The sequence below is a fragment of the Triticum aestivum genome, chromosome 7B (assembly GCF_018294505.1).
Source record: "Triticum aestivum cultivar Chinese Spring chromosome 7B, IWGSC CS RefSeq v2.1, whole genome shotgun sequence".
In the NCBI taxonomy this organism is placed as follows: Eukaryota; Viridiplantae; Streptophyta; class Magnoliopsida; order Poales; family Poaceae; genus Triticum; species Triticum aestivum.
In genome coordinates this window covers 522432831-522450556 of record NC_057813.1, presented here as the reverse complement: position 1 = coordinate 522450556, position 17726 = coordinate 522432831, and the positions used below count along the sequence as shown (strand labels likewise).

General features: G+C 42.5%; 1 pseudogene; it reads right to left on the bottom strand.

Moving 5' to 3' along the window:
* Window positions 1–4174: 4174 nt before the first annotated feature.
* Window positions 4175–11642, bottom strand: LOC123161996 (protein NRT1/ PTR FAMILY 8.3-like; annotated as a pseudogene).
* Window positions 11643–17726: the final 6084 nt, after the last annotated feature.

Below are 17726 nucleotides of genomic sequence, written 5' to 3'. Positions count from 1 at the left end.
ACAAACCTTCTTGATTTTGTCAGGTCCTCCCTCTTGCCCAGTTGCCTAAGATGCAACAGCCATATCCTTCTCGCGGCCTCCTTTTTCCCCAGAACCGAGCCCTTCTGCCCGATCATGTTCTTGCTTGCCCTGCTCTCTGCTACGTCTTGAGCTAGCGTTGGTTTTCCCCGAAGAGGAGAGGGTGATGCAGCAAAGTGTAGCGTAAGTATTTCCCTCAGTGTTGAGAACCAAGGTATCAATCCAGTAGGAGGCTCCTCAAAAGTCCCACACACCTACACAAACAAACTGAGAACTCGCAACCAACGCAATAAAGGGGTTGTCAATCCCTTCACGGTCACTTACGAAAGTGAGATCTGATAGAGAGATAATAATATTTTTGGTATTTTATAATATAGACGCAGAAAAGTAAAGATGCAAATAAAAGTAGATTGAAAGCAAATATGATAAAAGATAGACCCGGGGGCCATAGGTTTCACTAGAGGCTTCTCTCGAGAGCATAAGTATTACGGTGGGTTAACAAATTACTGTCGAGCAATTGATAGAAAAGCGAATAATTATGACGTTATCTAGGCATGATCATGTATATAGGCATCATGTCCGTAACAAGTAGACCAACTCCTGCCTGCATCTACTACTATTACTCCACACATCGACCGACTCCTGCCTGCATCTAGAGTATTAAGTTCATAAAAACAGAGTAACGCCTTAAGCAAGATGACATGATGTAGAGGGATAAACATATGCAATATGATATAAACCCCATCTTGTTATCCTCGATGGCAACAATACAATACGTGTCTTGCAACCCTTTCTGTCACTGGGTAAGATCACCGCAAGATTGAACCCAAAGCTAAAACACTTCTCCCATGGCAAGAAAGATCAATCTAGTAGGCCAAACCAAACTGATAATTCGAAGAGACTTGCAAAGATAACTCAATCATACATAAAAGAATTCAGAGAAGATTCCAATATTATTCATAGATAAACTTGAACATAAACCCACAATTTATCGGATCTCAACAAACACACCACAAAAAGAGATTACATCGAATAGATCTCCACAAGAGAGGGGGAGAACATTGTATTGAGATCCAAAAAGAGAGAAGAAGCCATCTAGCTAATAACTATGGACCCGTAGGTCTGTGGTAAACTACTGACAACTCATCGGAGAGGCTATGGTGTTGATGTAGAAGCCCTCCGTGATCGATTCCCCCTCCGGCAGAGTGCCGGCGAAGGCTCCAAGATGGGATCTTGAGGATATAGAAGGTTACGGCGGTGGAAATTGTGTTTCGTGGTGCTCCTAGATGTTTTCGGGGTCCGTGGATATATATAGGAGGAAGAAGTACGTCGGTGGACGCCCGAGGGGCCCACAAGGCAGGGGCGCGCCCTACAGGGGGGCGCCCTCCTATCTCATGGGGCCCTCGGAGCTTTCTTGACTCGCACTCCAGGCTCTCCGGATCAGATTTGTTCCAAAATTAACGCTCCCAAAGGTTTCATTCTGTTTGGACTCTGTTTGATATTCCTTTTCTTCGAAATACTAAAATAGGCAAAAAAACAACAATACGGGCTGGGCCTCCGGTTAGTAGGTTAGTCCCAAAAATGATATAAATGTGTAGAATAAAGCCCATAAACATCCAAAACAGGTAATATAATAGCATGGAACAATAAAAAATTATAGATACGTTGGAGACGTATCACTCTCTCTAATCACCATGCGGTTGAAGAGCCCTTCCACAGTCCAAGCTTTCTCCTGCATAGTGAACATCGGGATCGGGCCAAAACCTGTGGGGTACAGCGGGAAACTATCGTCCTCAGCAGCCTCAGAGGCGATCTTCGATCCACTGCTAGCCCCATCTGTAGCCTGGTCATTCGCCTTTGTCGCCTCAACAACTGAAGCCTACAGCCCAAGGTCAAGAACAACCATGTCGACACTGGCCTCTTTCTTCCTCGGCGAAGCTTGGCCCATGCCACCTAGAGCGACCGACCGACCCGCTCCCGGATCTACCCCCTGGATCAAAGGGGACGAACCCAGGGATAGCAGCACACCCGCCTCAGCGGCCATGACTTTCTTTGTGGAGGGAGTTGTGGTAGATGTCTTCTGCACCGTAGCCTTGTCGCACCCATCAGACACCTTAGTGCACTGACAGCGGCAATTGCTGCCTGCACGAGGGGATTAGCCAGGATCTCATTAGGGATTCTCTCTTGGTCCGGCTTTGCTGGGCTCAGTGTCTTCACCTGCTGCAGCTCCTTCCCGTAACTAAGATAGCGACGAGCACTAGACGCTACTGGGGTGACATAGTCACCTCTACTGCTACTTTTCTTGTAAGGGGAGGCACACATTGTTGCCGTGAACCTCATCTCTTGGAGGTCCTCTAGCAACTTACAGTCGCGTTGACCATGCCCTACATAGCCACAGAAGCCACAAAAGCGTGGCACTCTCTCATACTTGACCTCTAAAAAGAATAGCTCATTTTTTGGTTTATCATGGGACTTGATCCTGCTACAGAGGGGCTCATCTACATCATGGTTTATACGGACTCGGATGAAATCGCCCCAAATCTTGCCACTGTTGTTTGTGTCCACCTCCAGCACCTCTCCAAGTAGTGCACCGAGCTTCCAGGCGACGCCCTCGTCCAGCATGATTGGGGGCACATCATGGATGTGCACCCAGATGGGCATGTGGGCAACCTCCACGTCGCCCGGGCGTGCCCCGCCGTCCACCGCCACCATCAGGAATGCATCGCCCTGATCGGTCCAGGGGCCATTGTTGAGGATGAAGCGGCGATCACCCGCCCTCTCGAACTCCAAGAGGAAACAGTTGTTCTTGAGGGGTTTGTAGTCGAGCCTTTCCTGAAGGCCCCATTTGCTTTTGAGCTCGCCGAAGAGGCCTTCACTGTTGTAGGGCAAGGGCGAGAAGAAGAGCCCCACAACAATCCACCTGGTCCTCATGGCTGCCCGTTCCTTGGTCAGGTCCAGTTCCACCACCGCGTCGGCCCTGGGAGTGTGATGGACAGGAAACCTCGGGGCAACGATGTCGCCCCCGGCCCCTAGTCGCTTCAAGCTTGCCCTCTCTCCCTGGCGAGAAGACTCGCCCCTGGTCAGCAGCCCAGTGAAGCTCTTTCCCCCCATGGGGCGGGAAGCACCATGCTCAGCATCCATGGGGGCTTTCTTCTTGCGGGACTCCTGGTTCGCCATTGGGAGGCAACGAGTACTAGCAGGTGAAGAAATGTTGTGTGGTGTGCCTCTGCTCCCAGGAACCGAGACCTTTATGCTCCTGCTCTGATGATCCGGATCCCGAAAAACCTCGCCCATCATGATATCAATTTGCCCTTCTCCCTGATCTCTTCCCTTATTGCCAACCACTGTGATCTTACAATCCTTATCAGGCGGCTCCTTCTTGCCCGAGCAGGTTGAAACATGCATCCTAGGTTTGATCTCATTCCTCCCCAGGCCATGCTTGAGATCTTCCTTCATGTCGCATAATTTGGATCTGATCCTCTCCACCACAAGATCATTTGGGTGCCGCCGCTCCTCCTTATCGGATCCCGGATTGCTCTTTGCATCCTTCCTTTTCTTTGCGATTTGGGCGATCGCCTTCCTCGATCGGAGCCATGCTTCCAGCAGGCCCAGCGGATCCTCATCCTTCTATGGATCTTGATTCCCGACTCTCACCTCTCTTTTCCTATCGTAGATCTCAGATCTCCCTGCCGGCGAGGTCTCTCCCCTCGGGGCTGAGGATCGCCTCGCAATCGCCTCGACAGGGGCTCCATAGATTACGCTCGTTATGCAAGAACCGCTGGTACCTAACAATTCTCTTCCCGGGCAGTTTTAACATGCTCCCTCTTACACTTAGATGAGGACTTTCTGAAAATATATTCTTTTCAATAGGTTTTTATTATAAAAAAACACGCAGGCCGCGTGCCTCTTAATGACCTTGCATCCGAGGTAGACTGTTTTACACAATTTTGGACCAAATTGTTAACTCGTCAAAAGTTAAGTGACCACTTGTATGGTTTTTTCTAGTTTATGTATGTATCTGTTAACGCTTCACAATTTCATGTATTATGGTGATATTAATTAACTCAAATAAAAAGGAAAAGTTCTTGGGGTGGGTGGGTACACGTAAGCAATTCAGCCACACCTTTTCCCCTTCAAATAATTATTTTGGTGGCCTTTAGCTTTTGTATCTGATGGAATAGTAAACGAACTGCAACATGTTGAGCGTGCTGAGAGCCGCCATGAACCAGAAGAAGTTGTCCAGGTGGCCTTCGTCGAGGTTGTCCGGGATCCACCCCGTGGCCAACGCGACGGCACCGAGCAGGGCGGAGTTGAGGTAGCTCCCGCCAGCGACGGCAAGATGCACGAGCGCCGTGCCCAAGCTCTTCATGGATCCTGGGGACTGGTCGTAGAAGAACTCGAGCATGCCGATGCTGGTGAACACCTCGGCCGCGCCCAGCATGAAGTACATTGGCGCCAGCCACATGATGCTTATCGAGGTCTCCGGCGCCGATGCCAGACGCCTAGTCTCGATCAACGCGGTGTACGCCATGGCGGCAATGGATAGTGCGAGGCCTGTTAGATAATACCGAGAAATAAACGAGACAAAGAGACACAGGGATTTAACGTGGAAACCCTTGTGGGAGAAAACCACGGACGCACAAAGGCGCAATCACTATGAGGAGGAGTATTACAAGCACGAGATGACAGACCGTCTGAAGTGCGACTACACGGGGTATATAAGAGGGCAATACATGAGAGTCCTTGGAGGACAAGTAAACGAGTTGTACTCGTACGCGTCGACGTCAACGCAAAGGCCCACACCGTTTGTACTACGTCTAGTCCAACACAGTACTAGAATTTAGATCATAATTTAACAATCTCCACCTTGATCCAAATTCCCTCCAGTAGTCGAAGAAAGTGAATAACTCCATCCAAATGAGCATAAACACCTTGTGCGTCAAAGTCCATAGGACTAGTGAGAAATACCAACTAAGCCTGAGCAAAGCTCAAACTTATTGGTAGGAACTGGCTTTGTCATCATATCAGCAGGATTATCATGAGTACTTATCTTGCATACCTTCAAATCACCTTCAGCAACAACATCTCGAATATAGTGAAATCTGACATCAATGTGCTTTGTCCTCTCATGATACATTGGATTCTTTGTAAGATGTATGGCACTTTGACTGTCACTAAATACGGTAGGGCAAGATGAATCTCAACAAATCTCAGTGTATAAACCTCTCAACCAGATAGCTTCTTTGCATGCCTCAGAAATAGCCATATACTCGGCATCAGTAGTTGAACAAGCCACAATAGACTGCAAAGTTGCTCTCCAACTCACAGCACAACCACCAATGGTGAAAACATAACCTGTGAGTGATCTTCTCTTATCCAAATCACCAGCAAAATTAGAATCAACAAAACCAACAAGTCCATCTCTAGTTTTCCCAAACTGTAAATAAGAATTAGAAGTACCATGCAGGTATCTGAAAATCCACTGAACTGCTCTCCAATGCTCTTTTCCAGGATTAGCCATGTATCTACTGACAACACTCAACGCATATGATAAATCCGGACGAGAACAAACCATGGCATACATAAGTGAACCAACTGCACTCGAATAGGGAACTCTAGACATGTACTCAATATCTGCATCTGACTTAGGACATAAAGCTGATGACAATTTAAAGTGTGCAGCTAACGGTGTACTCACCGGCTTGGCATTATGCATATTAAAACGATGAAGAACTTTATCAATATATCCTCTCTGACTTAGATATACTTTTCCAGACGGTCTATCTCTGGATATTTCCATGCCAAGTATTTTCTTTGCTGCACCCAAATCCTTCATCTCAAATTCATTACTCAATTGCTTCTTTAGTTCATTAATCTCTGACATACTCTTTGCAGCAATAAGCATATCATCAACATAAAGGAGCAAATAAATAGTTGAACCGTTGACAGTTTTCAAATAAACACAACTATCATAATTAGACCTTTTGAAACCTTGAGAGAGCATAAAGGTGTCAAATCTCTTGTACCACTGTCTAGGGGATTGCTTCAATCCATAAAGAGATTTCTTTAACTTACAGACAAGCTTTTCTTTTCCAGGAATAACAAAACCTTCAGGTTGTTCCATATAAATATCCTCTTCTAATTCTCCATGTAAGAATGCAGTTTTAACATCCAATTGTTCAAGCTCAAGATCATGCATGGCAACAATACTGAGTAAAGTGCGAATAGAGCTATGCTTCACAACAGGAGAAAAGACTTCGTTATAGTCAATACCTGGAATCTGACTGTAACCTTTAGCAACTAACCTTGCTTTATATCTTGTCTCATCATTAGGAGAAACACTTTCTTTCCTCTTGAAAATCCACTTGCAACGAATAGGTTTCTTCTCTCTAGGCAATTTTACTAAATCCCAAGTGCCATTCTTTTCAAGTGATTCCATCTCATCATGCATAGCGGTCATCCACTTATTACTATCACCATAAATAATAGCCTCGGAATATGAAGAAGGCTCAGAATTACCTTCAATTTCTTCTGCAACAGATAAAGCAAAAGAAACAATATTGCACTCTTCAATTAACCTGTCAGGTTTATTAATACCCCGTCTAACTCTGTCACGTGCAAGATTCCAACTGGGTGGAACAATAGGCTGATTTGGAGAAGGAGTGACATGATCATCATTAACGACGGGTTCATCATGTGCATCAACAATTTCATTACCAGATGTATCACCTGAATCAATAACATGCTCCACCTGAACAGTAGGCTCCTGAACAATAGGCTGCTGTTCACTCTCAACGGGAACATTAGTAGATGAAACATCATGTAACATAGCAGATTCATTAAAGATAACATTTCTGCTAATAACAACCTTCTGGGTTTCAGGATTCCACAATTTAAAACCTTTAACACCAGACTTATAACCAAGAAAGATGCACTTAACAGCCCTAGGCTCCAACTTTCCATTATCAACATGAGCATAAGCAGTGCAACCAAAAACTCTCAACTGTGAATAATCAGCAGGTGAACCAGACCATACCTCAATTGGAGTTTTCTTATTAAGAGCAATAGATGGTGAATGGTTAATGAGATAACAAGCAGTGGAAGCAGCCTCAGCCCAAAAACGCCTATGCAAACCTGCATTGGACAACATGCAACGGGCTCTGGAAATAATGGTCCTGTTCATACGCTCAACAACACCGTTTTGTTGAGGAGTATAAGGAATGGTGTAATGTCTGACAATGCCTTCAGACTTGCAATAATTCTTAAATTGCTTAGAATAGAATTCCATACCATTATCAGTGCGAAGTATTTTTACCTTCCTTTCAGTTTGTCTTTCAACCATAATCTTCCACTCCTTAAAAGCTGAGAATGCTTCATATTTATGCTTCAAGAAATAAGGCCAAACTTTTCTCGAATAATCATCAATAATAGTCAGCATGTAACTAGCACCACCTAGTGACTTCTTGCAAGATGGTCCCCATAAATCAGAATGCACATAATCAAGAATACCTTCAGTTGTATGAGTCGAAGCATTGAATTTCACCCTCTTGTGCTTGCCGAAGATACAATGCTCACAAAATTTCAATTTACTAGGTTCATATCCATCAAGAAGACCTCTCTTATTTAACTCTGCTAAACCAAATTCACTCATATGTCCAAGACGCATATGCCAAAGGTTAGCAGCATCACAATCAGAATTCTTTGAAACAACTGGAGTAGCGTTACCTCGAAGGTAATAAAGACCATTGGTCAAACTTAAGTCACCTTTCATCACAACAAGGGAACCTTTGGTGACTTTCAAAACACTATCTCCACCTGAATACTTGTACCCCTTTGCATCGAGGGCACTCATAGAAATAAGATTTCTCTTCATCTTCGGAATATACCGAACATCTGTCAAAGTTCTGATTATGCCATCAAACATCTTGATTCGAATAGAACCTATGCCTTCAATCTTGCATGGTGAATTGTCAAAACCCAAAACGGAACCAGCAGAAGTAGTGAAATCAAAAGTATTAAACCAATCTCTATGTGGACACATATGAAAAGTGCATGCAGTGTCAAGTACCCACTCATCATTGGTCTCAGCACATCCAGCAATAACGACAAGAGCATCATCGGAACTATCATCACGAGCAACATTAGCAGAATTTTCACCTGGTTTGTTACCTTTCCTCTTTTCCTTGTTCTGCAACTTGAAACACTCAGAGATGTCATGCCCGTCTCTCTTGCAATATCTGCAATACTTCTTGTCTCTGGATTGCGACCGGCCCCTGTAGCCGTTTTTACTTTTGCCTCTGTTTCCATTATTGGAGTTCTTCTCCTTTGTCCTGCCATGAACAGATAATCCCTCGGCTTGGGATGAACTCGAACCATCATGACGCACCATTAATTTCATCTTCTCCTTAGAGTTCAAAGCTTCATAAACTTCATTAAGCGTGAGAGTATCACGACTATATAATATGGTGTCTCTAAAATTGGTATAGGAACTTGGCAATGAACAAAGTAGCATTAAAGCGGTATCTTCCTCTTCATACTTAACCTCCATTGCAGCTAGATCAGATATGATCTCTTTAAATTCTGAAATATGATTCAAAACATTACCTCCCTCGGGTAACCTGTGCAGGAATAATTTTTGCTTCAGATGCATCTTGCTGGTGAGATCTTTAGTCATGCAAATCCCTTCCAGCTTTAACCATAGAGCGGCGGCAGTTTTCTCGCTCAAAACTTCCTGCAAAATATTATTATGCAAATGGAGTTGAATTTGTGACAAAGCCTTACAATCAATTCTTTTCTCCTCATCAGTCCAGTCCTGAATTCGGTTCTTCCCAAAACTATCCAGTGCTACATCATAGTCGGCCTGTGCCAACAATGCCCGCATCTTAACTTGCCATAGGGTAAACCTTGTGTCACGGTTCAGCAGCGGAAGATCGTACTTCATGGAAGCCATGAGTAGGTAAATCTGTGTACACAAAGTAGTACAAGCTGGTAGAAAAAAATTCTTGATAGAATTTAATTTGCAGGGCAAAGAAAATAGGATAATAGCACCTGGCAGTCGCTGGAAAGTGGACGTAGCGATTGAACAGAGAACAAAAATCTGATCTGTAGATCAGCCTTGGCGTCCACGTATGGAGTAGTAGCAGCTACAGTACGATCACGTGAACTAGTACTAGTCAAAGTACTAATCGGATGGTTTTTGTCTCCAAGTAGTACTAGCAGTGACTCGGTGGATCGGTTTGCTCCTCGGGAGCCAGCGATAACGTGCGCGAGGACAGCGGATATATCGATCGCCTCCAAACTGTCGGTCTCGGCTTCGTAGGGCGGCAGTAGTACTATCTCCGTCTAGGTGAATAAGTCATTCACGTAGTTCTAGGTCATTGATTTGAGCAATTAAATATGTGTTATATATTATGAAAAATACATCACTAGATTTCTACAAGGATGTAATTTCTAAATATATATTTTTTGTCATATATAATATATATTTAGATAGTTAAATCGTCAACCTAGAATTACGCGAATGACTTATTCACCGAGATGAAGATAGTAGCAGATATTGATCCGTGTTCGGATTCGTCGGATCGCCTGGTCGCGTCGGCGGCGGTGCACGCAACCCTTATCTCTCGATCTCTGATCTCGTATCTGAACCTCAGCTCTATATACCACTTGTTAGATAATACCGAGAAATAAACGAGACAAAGAGACATAGGAATTTAACGTGGAAACCCTTGCGGGAGAAAACCACGGACGCACTAAGGCGCAATCACTATGAGGAGGAGTATTACAAGCACGAGACGACAGACCGTCTGAAGTACGACTACACGGGGTATATAAGAGGGCGATACATGAGAGTCCTTGAAGGACAAGTAAACGAGTTGTACTCGCATGCGTCGACGTCAACGCAAAGACCCACACCGTTTGTACTACGTCTAGTCTAACACGGTTCTAGAATTTAGATCATAATTTAACAAGGCTGACGCCAATGCGCTGCAGCTGCGTGAATCCCCTGTGCTCGCCGGTGACGCGCCGTGCGAGCGGCACCAGCACGGCGTCGTAGAGGGGAACCCAGATGAGAACGCTGATAATGTCAAAGGTGGAGAGCGACGCCGGCGGCACGACAAAAGCGCCAACACGATTGTCCATGGCCATACCCTGCTCGATCAGCGTGGTTGACATCTGAGAGGTGACCGCGAAGAAGACGAGCATCGACGCCCAAACGGGTGACATCCGCAGCAGCATCTTCAGCTCCTCCACCTGCGACACCGTGCAGAGCCGCCACGGGCCCTTCTTCTCTGACGACGCCAGCACGATCGCAGCCTTGTCAAAGAACCTGAACTGCCCGGTGTGCTGAGCATTGCCATTTTCGTGCAGGGCCGAGGTGTCATCGGGCAGCTCGAGACGGCAATTCCTTGCTGCTACGACGACCACCTGGGAGACCCTTGTCAGTGGGCTCCCTCCCACTCCCAGTGGCCTGTACCTGTAAATCTTCCCACCGGAGACGAACACGGCGAGGCCGAATCCTATGAGCACCGTCGGGATTGCGTACCCGACGGTCCACCCGATGTTGTCCTGCACCCAGACGAGCAACGTCGCCGACAGCAGCGAGCCAATGTTGATCGAGAAGTAGTACCAGTTGAAGAAGGAGCCCTTGCCCACGCGCTCCGCCGGGTCCGCGCCGTCGAACTGATCGGCGCCAAGGGCCGTGGCGCAGGGCTTGATTCCGCCAGTGCAAAGGGCGACAAGGTAGAGCCTCAGGTAGACGGCGGTACGATGGACACCACCGCCCTCGTCGGAAGAACGAGGCAGGAGCCACGGAAGCGCCGCCGATGATGTCATGATGAACATCCCCTGGCACATTGTCAATGAAAAAGTTTCAGAAATGTTGCACAGCGTTGTACAGTAAATTCAGAAACGTTGCAGATTAAGCCGATCTGACAGCATTCTGGTTGTCTCGCTTACAAAGATGTACACGGAGAGGAAAACTGCAACTGTCGAGTATCTTCCCCAGTAAGAGTCGGCCAAGAAGGCTCCGACAACCGGCGTGAGGAAGCAGCTGCCGACCCAGGTGGACACATTCCTCGCGGCGTCGACGTTGCTCTCGTGGAGCACCGTCGTGAGGTAGGTGACCAAGTTCTTGGCGATGGCGGCGAAGCACAAGCATTCGCTGAATTCGGCGCCTGATTTAGGTCCAAGGCTCAACATGTTACTACTTCTGTACGGAAAATGTGGAGCATCAAAGCAGATGTTCTTACTAAGCATTGTGCAGTACCTAGAATGAAGAAGCATGCTCTCTAGTTGCCGGTGCTCTGCTTGGGAGCAGGCTGTCTGTCGCTATCAACTGTTCCATCGCTCGTGTATCTTGAACATTCGTCCTGAACAACATAATAAAATTTGATTACTGAGTTCCATATGGAGATTCCACATTTAGTAGTACTCCCTCCGATCCTATTTTCTCTGCGTATAACGTCCATCTCGAATACCAAGAGAAAGCTCGCTCGATTGTTTTGAGTACCATGCAATAGACAGCAGGGATGCTGGTTGGGCAGAGGAATATCCATCACCTGTAGCTGTGGACGCAGGCAGCGATGGTTCAGCAGTGGCCTCTCCTCGTCTGCTGCTTCCATACACTCTCGATGTAGTCTTCAGAAGTTCCTGGGAAGAATTCTGTGTGCACCGAACTATCAGGAACTTGTTATCTAGAGACCCCGTTGTGTAGAATGATTGGACAATATAAAAAGAGAAAGAAAAGAGAAGGCCTATCATGGGAAGGAAAAAACACATGATGTAATCGTCTGCATAATTCTACGACTAACAGGAGAACAAGCTGACTTTTTTTTTCTGATTCCACGTTGAGCTGAACAGCGAGAGCGACCTCAGTGAAGACGAATGCGGCGGATGAGACTTTTTTTTCCTCCTCTCCTCGCGGAGGAAGATGAATGCGACAGCAGATTCCCATCTCCTACTACGCTTTTGTTAAAAAATGAGCAGCATCTTTCTTCCCACACACTAATAGTAGTAGTCTCTTAGCTAAGCTAAGGTAAGCTAAGCTAGGCTACAACGTGCAAAAAGGACAAGGCGGATGGAGACAATGCTCCTGGAGCTGGTGCACTGTCAGCATCACTCACTGGGTCACTTGACAATAGTTCGCAACCGGTTATTTCCACTTTTCTTCCGCATAAATTGGAGTATATTTTATTTAGGGTAACAGTCTCACCGTATATTCCTATAGTGATCTAAACGCTCTTATATTCGAGCAAGTAATTTTCATTTTGTCTTTCCGCTCCATCTCTCCGGCTGAAGGTCACTCGCTGCACATGCCACGAACCTAAGTTGCTTACTTAACAAAAGCAAAATTAGCAGGAGGGAGGATCCATTGAATTTGTTAATAGGAAAAAGAGAGAGGGAGAGAGGAGCGAATGATGGGAATGAACAGTGTCTCTTTATTGATGACAAACAAGGCTATATATACAAAGTGAGAGGACGCGTTGAACGGACGCGACCTTTACAAAGGACGCCATAAAGGCGGTAACTAATGACGGTTACTTATCTAAGGCGGTTGTTAAGCATGGATTATTAGGATTATAATTAATTCTTAACACTCCCCTTAATCCATGCTTGTCTTCGGTTATATGCGCCATCTTGATAAAGACTCCTTTAGTATGTTTGCCTTGAGATTGTTCATCATCTTCATATTGAGAAATACTCCTCCAAAAACCCTGTGGGAAAAATATGAGGAAAATAGTGTAGATACGTTGCTGAAACTCCTTTAAACCCAATGGGAAAAATAAGGAGAAAATGATGCAACATATAATAATTATTGTCTCTTGATAACTCATATGGGAAAAACCTTTGAAGAAGGAGAAAAATCATCGATAAGTTTAGAGAACAATTAATATATCTTGAGTACTTCCTTTAAAAAATCCGGTAGGGAAAATAGAAAGTATGATATATGATCTTTGAGAAGATATTGCCTCGTTAAAAACCATTATGAGAAACATTGAGAGAAAACTCATAAGGGAAAAGAGTGCGATCTAATATGCCATTGAAAACTCCTTTAAAACCCGGTAGGAAAAATATAAGGAGAAAATGATATGGCATATATAGACACTTGTGTTTATATTGTCTCATTAAAAACCTTTTATGAGAAACCATTAGAGAAAAACTCATCAAGGGAAAAAGAGTACAATATATGCAATCTGATCATTGTTAATAGGTTATAGTTTGGGAGATTACTCCCGCTGAACTTTGCAAATCTAAAGGATGTGTCTGACCAATTCCAATGGCATTATCATGACATTATGAATAATCCGTTGGATTTTCCAATATTTTGTTTGTAAATTGTTTCCTCACTTTCTATAATTCGTGAGGATAAGTGAATTTTGAGCAATGTGCAATATGATACTGCTCTTCATATAACCTATACATATCGAGTAACACAAGTGCTAGAATCTTGATAAGAACAAGTTATGTGATTCTGATGAATCTCAGCCACATGATTTTGAGTGTGGTTAATCATTCTTGCCAAATCATGCATATTTTGCAGTGCCTTTAAATAAAGCAATTATGTCAAAATGATAACTAGAAATAGCCATTAATGCTCATTCAGATGACTTCCATATGAAGGCTATTCCCGCAAATTCAGTCATTGATATGGCATTGTTGGGATCAAAGAAAGAGCAAATATCATTATATCATATCATGGTCATATCTTGTATTTCCTGATGGAAATATCCAAGCTTTATTGTGAGCTTGAGATATAAGCTAATATTTCTTATATCGTCCATATACCTTTTGTTGTGGGTTGCACTCTGAACAAAGATAGCAAATTTAGTGTCAGGCCTGACGTAGTTTTGCAATTATATGAGTGCTTTGACATTAGTCAGATAGAACTTCAGGTCCTGATATCACTTCATTATCACCCCTAGGTATGAATGGATTTGTACCCTATCAGGGGTACTATGACCATATTACATGTCTTTTATTGGTTTGATATATCCACATTGAACTTCTCGTATATGTCTTGGATATATGTAGACTGATATGTATTCTTGAGAGAATGCTCAAGTTGTAAGCTTAAGCTAAATTTGGTTGAATCCAAATTTCCCGTCTTGAGATGATTATGTGTATGTTTAGGTCTTGTATAGACATTAATGATGAGGTCATCAATATACACTGAGGTGATGAAAGGAAATCAAATTTGGGATTCCTTTATTAAACATGTAAATAATCATCATTATTCGAGTAATCCTTTTGAAGAAGGAACTCATTTAGTCGGTAGTACCATATGATTTCCGACTATTTCGAGCCATAGAGTGACTTCTGAAATTTTACACAAATATGTTGTGATTTATTTTGGATTTGGAATTGTAAGCCCTTGAGAGAATTCATTATAAATTTCCGATTATTTCAAGTCATAGAGTGACTTATGAAGTTTTACACAAAAATTGTTGCGATTTTCTTTTGGATTCAGAAGTATAAGCCCTTCAGGGACTTGAATAGAGATTTCCGAAATGAGAGACTCATATGAGTATGTAGCCACTTCATCCATCAACTGCATGGATATTGTTATTATTTTTATTGCCAATGATATTTAGTATCGAAACATAATTCCACTCATACCAAGAGGATATGTTACATCATAATCGATGTCGGGTCTCTGCGTGAACCCTTTTGCTACAAGCCTCGCTTTCTCACCACCTCATTGACTTTGTCTATGAATGAGAAGTTTTTAGTTTTCCATATGGAAGATACTTATGAGGAGTAGGTATTACTGCGGTAAATACTACTCATTTGTAGAGCGAGTGCTATTCTTCATTACTTACTTCCTTTTATGTGAACCAATATGAGTGCAGGAGGCACTCTACCATGGATTTTGGTTCGGGGCCCAAAAGGTTTAGCAATTTGAGAAGAAATATATGTCGACAAATGTAGTCTTTAGTTTATATGATTCTGATGGAATCATTGAAGTTTGTGGATAATATATTTATTCCTTTTTAACTCCTTGTGATTTCCTACAACAAATGGAGGCAAGGTGTTTCGATGTCCCGGCACCAAAACATTTGTGCACATTTATGCCGGGCTTTGGATGATGAGCATCCAGTGAGGTGTCTTTCAACTTGATGTTGAATTACATTTACTGGTTGAGGAATTGATTTCTTCTGTTTCCGCGGAAGCATATGAGAAGTTATATCTCATGTTGTCAGACTTTCTCCCCCTCTTGCTCTCATTTGGGGAGAAGAGTGGTTTATCAGGTACCTCCACTCTTTCTGACACTTTACTGCAGGAATATTGGATTTAGTGACACCTTCTCATCAGTAAATGTATGTGGCAAATTTGCAATGTGTTGCAAATATATGATTCTCTAAACTTATAGTTCAGATTCTTTGAGTACGTGGATATAAGGATTGAATGTCAATAACATTTATAATTTATTTCCCGGCATTCTTTGTGGTACTTATCTCCCCCTAATGCCGGAAAATATCCTTATTGCTGATGCAATCAGCATACGGGCTATGAATAATTTTGATTGACGGATAAAATGTTATTCCTCAAATAGATCCCTAATTTTCTATAACTGCCCATTGATGTACGCTGGAGTGGTGATATCGATATGTAACCGAATTATTGCAGATAGGAAATACTTTGTTGATTTCCACGTAGTTACTACAAGGGGGTTAAGTAGTATGATATGCAGTTGGTATGATTTAGATCATACTTACGGTGTGTAAGGTCGTATGTGTCCAGCAAGAGGCTGGTAAATTTACAATTCTTTAAAAGTGGTCATGTAATTCATTTAAATATCTTTGATAATAAATTTAACAAAACCATTATGGGTATGTACATAGAGTACTGAATGCAATCATAAAAGTCTCGTGAAATGAGTTCAACGACATTGTCCATTCGAATGGGTTTATCCTTTGTTCAGGAGAATTTTGCTCCTACTTTGATAAGTTAAGCAATTTATCGGGTAAGATCATGGTTGTGTGTGATTAGAAACACACTTAAACAATTTATGAATGTGTATATGAGTACCATAAGTTATCTAAATTACCCCAGATAATGGTTAAGCAATCCACATATATCTTTTGAATGCGTTCAAGGAAGAATAAGTGGCTTGCTTAGAATTTTTAAGGTGAGAGTTCCTTAAAACAGATTTCCCCTATGGCACATGTGGTGCACATATAATCTGATGATATGGGGAATATTTTACAACTTGTTAAGTTGTGACCAACAGAATTGTCAACAATTTTCTAATCACCCCCAAACCAGGATGGCTAAGGCTATCAAGCCTAATATTTAATTTATTAATACTTAGAAAATCATTGTGTGCGCAACAATATTGAGTATGAATTGAAGCATACATTCAAATTTATCGAATATTGTATCCAAGGGATATGATATTGGACATTTTACTACATGTTGTAGTACAAGTATAGGCTAATAATATGGTGGGATAATTAGGAGATTACCTGAGGTCCCCGATATGCTTGAGTGCAAATGAGTTCATCCTCCATTTTCTGCACTAGATTTTGGTCCTCCTTCTGATGAAGATTCTGAGAACAATCCTTTACTAGAATTTGGTTGTTATTTGCAAATTTTCAAATTTATCCCATTAAACTTATTGGCCTTTTAATAAATTTGTGGTGTGGTTCGACCATATGTTTGATGGTCTGGTAATCATAGGTACAATATTTATATAACCACACATTTGACAAACTGGAGAGTTGTCTTTTGATCATTTGAAAACGGCCAATTCCTATTAAGAGATGATTCTATCTTTGGTTGTCTATTAGCATCCACTTTACTTCGAATTCCTCATGGTTTTGTGTTGTTACCACTAACTTGCATAGTATTCTCGGTACTAGCAAGAATTTCAAATAATGGTATAGCACCCGTTGGGTGAATCTGATGATTTTAAGAAATTCCATGTTTCTTCATCATAAAAATGGTAGTACCATCTTAAGAGGAGATAAAGTGTATAAGGAATTTTCAACCGGATCTGCATATAAAAATATTTGATCACGAGATCTCAACTTGAAGTTGATTATGTGATAGAATTGTGAGATGCAATAGACTTGAGGTCTTGAAAAACAAATGGGCGATCATTCATGATGTGCTCATGGCAGCATGTTTCTCTTAAAGGAAAATATTCGAAGTGAATAAATACTCATCCATAATGTACTTAGTTTGAGAACTAAGTGAAGTTTGCGACATAAAATGAATATGTACATATTTAGCTATCAAGAGAATAGCCATGACATTTTTCAAACATGGGGTTAGTCACTATAAAATATCAACCCAAAATGTGATGTGGATCTTGTAATAGTGTTTGAGACACTCGATATTTGCTATAAATTATGGTCTCTACCTTTATGTATGGACGACAATATCATCACAAATAGTAATATTTGTGTAATTTTCCACGACTTATTCAAGCAAAATGATGCTTAAATAATTGATACTAGAAGAAAATGCCATTTTAATCATGTAAGATCATTATTATTATTTCTTTACTAGGAGAGTAAATAATTTTAGTGAACAACAATAATGGCTTCAAAGGAGCAAATTTTATGATAGCTGATGCTAGCTATACACTCATATGTGTTGACCTCAATTTATATAGGATAACACTTTGAAGATAATCACCGGATGCGGTGTAGACCTCGCAGTAATAGATAACATAGTCTGACTTTTGTCAGTAGATGTTC